We start from the raw sequence: 5,207 nt of genomic DNA, 5'->3' as shown, positions 1-5,207 counted from the left end.
AGCAACAACAACAAAAAACATAACAAGAACTGAGAGAGATGATTTCCCACAACAAATAGTCTTTTTAAAAATTCATGATATAGCTGGGAGTGGTGGCTCACGCCTTTAATCCCAGCACTTTGGGAGGCCGAGGAGGGTGGATCACGAGGTCAGGAGATTGAGACCATTCTGGTTAACACGGTGAAACCCCGTCTCTACTAAAAATACAAAAAATTAGCCGGGCGTGGTAGCGAGTGCCTGTAGTCCCAGCTACTTGGGAGGCTGAGGCAGGAGAATGGCGTGAACCTGGGAGGCGGGGCTTGCAGTGAGTCGAGATCGCGCCACTGCACTACAGCCTGGGCTACAGAGCGAGACTCTGTCTCAAAAAAAAAAAAAAAAAAAAAAAAAAAAAAAGATATAAAATTTAAGTTAATAATACCTGGCAAAAAAATATAGGAACAATAATAATCTTTTCACTTGCAGTTTTCACAAAACACAAAGCCATTTAGTATCTTGTGTTCTTAGTTATGAATGCTTATTTGGTAAAAATGCTACTTTAAGAAGACAGCTTGAATCACCTGGGAGCTTGTTAGATATGCAGAATCAGTTGGGTGTGGTAGCTCGTGCCTATAATCCCAGCACTTTGGGAGCCCGAGGCCAAGGCAGGTGGATCGCTAGAGCTCATGGGTTCAAGATCAGCCTGGGGAACATGGTAAACCCCCCCCCAACCCCCATCATTACTAAAATAAAAATAAATAACTGGGCTTGCTTGTGTGAGTCTGTAATTCCAGCTACTTGGGAGGCTGAGGTGGGAGGATGGCTTCAGCCAGGGAGGTGGAGGTTGCAATGAGCCAGGTTTGCACAACTGCACCCCAGCATGGGCAATAGAGCCAGACCTTGTCTCAAAAAAAAAAAAAAAAAGAAAAGAAAAGAAAAAATGCAGAATCACAGGCCCCACCCTAGATTTATTGAATCAGAATTTACACTGACAAGATCTCCAGGGATTCGGGTGCGGGTGCACAATAGAGCTTGAAAAGCCCTGTTGTAGCTTGTGACTGGTGTCCAAACTTAGCACGCCTTAGTTTTCCTAAGAAGGAAACCCAGGCCTTGAGGTAGACTTGTGTTGCTGGGTACTCTCATTCACTGTGTGACCTTGAGAAAGGGACTTTACCTCCAGGAGCCTTAAATTTCTTGCCTGTAAAATGGGCATTGTAATAATTATACCCCAGGCTTATTTTGGGAGGGTTCAATAAATACTCCCTTCATTCTTTAAAAAATAAGTAAAGACAGCCTGAATGGGAGTCACGCTCTCTCTTCTTTGTCTAGTCAAAATGCATTGTGTAATGTTTGTGTACTAGTGGATCAAGAGCAAATAAGCATTTGGTTAATGGCTAACACATTTCTTACATTTATAACTGTTAAGATAAACATTGAACAAGGAAAAAGATTTGTAACTGAAATGTAAAGCCATTTGCCCCTGGATAGTCAATGACAATCTTATTCACAGCATAATTCATAATGAGATAGTCATTATGAATTATCAATAGCCTGCTACATCACTTTATGTTTATGATCCACAATGCTTTCCGTAGCACCATGAATAGATAGTTGTTGAGTAAATGATATTTTGATGGTGAAAATAATCATGCGCCAGATTTGGTTTTGTTTTTGTTTATTTCTTATATGACAAAATGGGCCTTGCATCAGATGTTTCCCATTCCAGGAACACTCATCCGAAATATTTATATGGCTGAATCTTTTACATCATTCAAGTTTTAGCTCAAAATGTGCCTTCTTTGATTACCAATCTAAGTGGTCTCCCAGTTACAATTTTATTTTCAGTTTAGCACCCATGTTAGTTTACTAGGGCTGTGTTTCAGTCTGCTCCTGCTGCTGTAACAAAATACCTTAGATTGGGTAATTTATAAATAATAGAACTTTGTTTCTCACAGTTCTGGAGGCTAGGAAGTCCAAAGGCATCAAGCCAATACTAGATTTGGGGTTGGTGAAGGCTTGCTTACTCTGCTTCATAGATGATGCCTTGTTGCTGTGAACTCATATGGCAGAAGGGTGGAAGGTCAAAAGGGACTCTCTCAAGCCCTTTTATAAGGGCACTAATTCCATTCTTAAGGGCTCCGCCTTCACCTTCTAGAGGCCCCACCTCTTAATACTACTGCATTGAAGAGTAAGTTTCAGCATGAATTTTGGAGGGACATATATTTTCAAACCACAGAAGGCTGCCGCAACAGAATACAACAGACTAGGTAGCTTAAGCAACAGACATTTATTTTCTCACCATTCTGGAAGCACTAAGTGCAAGATCAAGGTGCTGGATTTGATTCCCTCTGAGCCCTCTCTCCTTGGCTTGCAGATGATCACCCTTTTGCTGCCTCTTCACAAGGTCATTCCTGAGTCATATATCTCACATGTGTCACTTGGATGTTCTAATCTCCTCGTCTCATGAGGACACCTGTCAGAGTCATTTTAACTTAATTATCTCTTTAAATGTTGTATCTCCCGATGCAGTCACATTCTAAGATACTGGGGGTTAGGGCTTCACATGTGAATTTTGGGAGTATACAGATTAACCTATTACAGCACTATATATATGATAATGTTTATATATATTTACTTGTTTATTATCTATTTTCTTTCATTAGAATATTTGCTCCGTGACATACCTCAACTGTATTGCTCATTTGTGTCCCCAGCACTTAGATCAGAGCCTGGCACATGGCAGCCACTCAGTATGTATTTGTTGAATGAAAAGATAAAAGAATGTTCAAAGCATTTAATTATCAAATCTTTGATACCTATAACTATTATTACAATTTCAATAATTTGAGAGTCAAGAGTCAGAAAAAGCATTTCATTTAAAAAAATCTTATGGATGTTCAGTAGATGTTATTTCCCACGTAAATCTCCAAGATTTTTAATTTACAATGAAAAGATATCTTACGGCTACTGGATATAGCTCAGATTCAGAAAGCAATGAGAATCTATGCCCTACCTTCTAGACAGATGATGTAGCAAAGATTTCCAGCTGTTCAAAAGAAATGAGTAGCTTTGAGAAGGTTAGGGAAGAAATACATAAAATGTTATTTTTCCCTATTGATTGATTACCACTTCTGTGAGCTAAGCAAACTCATTCATGACTGTGACAGAGACTACAAGTTTCTTTTCCAATCTCTACTTTCCATTCTTCTATATTGACAGGATCCCATGTTTTAGGTGAGTACTTTGGTCACCCACTTAAATGACGACGTTTCTCAGACTCATTGTAGTAGAATTCATAGCCATTTGATTTCGTTTTGGCCTGTGAGCTGTAAGGGAAAGTGTTCAATGATGCATCAGGAGAGTCTCCTTAAAAACAAAAGGAGAAAGTGAGTTGAGTTTTTTTCCCTTTCTTTTTTCACCCTCTTGCCTGGATCATGGTGGATGTGAAAGCTAGGTTCTAATAACCAGCTTGGACCATGAGAATAAGGACCACGTTGTAGGGGTGGTGAAGAATTGAGCTGGAAGAAAGAAACTTGGATCTGTTATGACTTCATGGAGCTTCTGTGGCTGCACTGGACTTTCTTTATCTTGAATTAATAAATGTGTGAGAGAGATAAATTTGTTTAAACGACCTTATTTAGGGATCTTCTGTTATCTTAACTAATACAATGATCAGTAGCCTTTTAATCCTTATTAAAAGATTATATAATCTCTTACTGAGTAGTGTCTGTGGTCTTTGCAATTATTGGCTTACCTGAAGGTTTTTTTTTTTCTTAAACCTAGACTTTTAATGATTGTACCATTGCAGCATAGACTTTTCTAGCAGTCCAAGATGTACAGCACTAGACACAACTGCTTTAGTTTAGTATAAAGTCGAATTTTTCTTTGTCCTGATGGTCCTCTTATGTATTCCCATAGCATCATGAATTAATCTTTATGGTGGTGCTTATCACAATGCATTATTATTGGCTATCTACTTTTCTGCCTGCCTCACTGCACTCCTCGGAGTTAGTAACCTTATTCACTGTTCTGTCTCTAACAGTTTTTGCAGATCTTGGTCAACTAGTAAATGCTCATGTAATTAATAAGTAGATTCGCTAATATCTTACCTACTTCTCTATTTTCCTCTGATATCTACTCCAGGAGAGACCAAGGCAGATTCAAGGCAGGTTTTATAATTCAAGTAGACTAACCGAGGTGGACCTCGTTTGTAATTCTGCAGTGCTATTTAAACCATTTACAGAATCTGTAGTGTGTTAGCAATGGTTCTCAAAGTATGGTCCTATACCAACTTCAGCAGCACTGTAGCTCTAATGGGACTCTTTAGGAAACTAGGTATAATGATGATGATGAATAATGTTACAGAGTCATGGGGAGGCAGTGTGGCATAGTATTTAAGAACCCAAGATTTGAAATAAGAAGGCCTAAGATCCAAGATCCAGTTTTACTACTTACTGTCTGGGGGAACTAATAATTCTACTTTATATAAATGTTGTCGAGATTTAATGATTTAAGAATTCATCAATATATGCATTATATTTTTTAAATGCCGAGTTTTAAGATGGTGTACAGCACATAAAATATGTTCAGTAATTATTAGCCATACTGAGTATAGTTTCATACTAGGAATTTGGCATAGAACTCAGCATCACATTTATTTCAGCTTGCTGTCTAGTACAGGCACAGGCTTTCTTAATTTGCACTTTTATTAACCCTTTATCAACAATGCATTACATAATGTGCTAGTTTAAGTGGGAAAATTTGGCAATAGCCCAGATTTCTGATTTATTGATGAAAATCAATAACTCTTTGTATGATTTCCTTTGTGAAACATATCTATATTGACTATGTAAGGTAGTATGTGTATTCTTGTGCCTTACTTCTGTTTGCAAGAACAGGGGTATTATAGATAAACTTACATTTCCAGTCTTGAAATTTTGAAACATACTTGTGCATTAACTGTAAATCCATCCTTCCTTCCTTCCTCCCTCTTTTCCTTCTTTCTTTCTTTCTTTCTTTCTTTCTTTCTTTCTTTCTTTCTTTCTTTCTTTCTTTCTTTCTTTCTTTCTTTCTTTCTTTCTCTTTCTTTCTCTCTTTCTTTCTTTCTTTCTTTTTCTTTCTTTTCTTTCCTTTCTTTCTTTTCTTCCTTTCCTCTTTCTTTCTTTCTTTCATCTTTCTTTCCTTCCTTCTTTCTTTCGTTTTCTCTTTCTTTCCTTCTTTCTTTCTCTCTT

This window comes from Macaca mulatta, chromosome 12, assembly GCF_049350105.2.
Source record: "Macaca mulatta isolate MMU2019108-1 chromosome 12, T2T-MMU8v2.0, whole genome shotgun sequence".
Classification (NCBI taxonomy): domain Eukaryota; kingdom Metazoa; phylum Chordata; class Mammalia; order Primates; family Cercopithecidae; genus Macaca; species Macaca mulatta.
Note: the sequence above shows the minus strand (reverse complement) of the source record.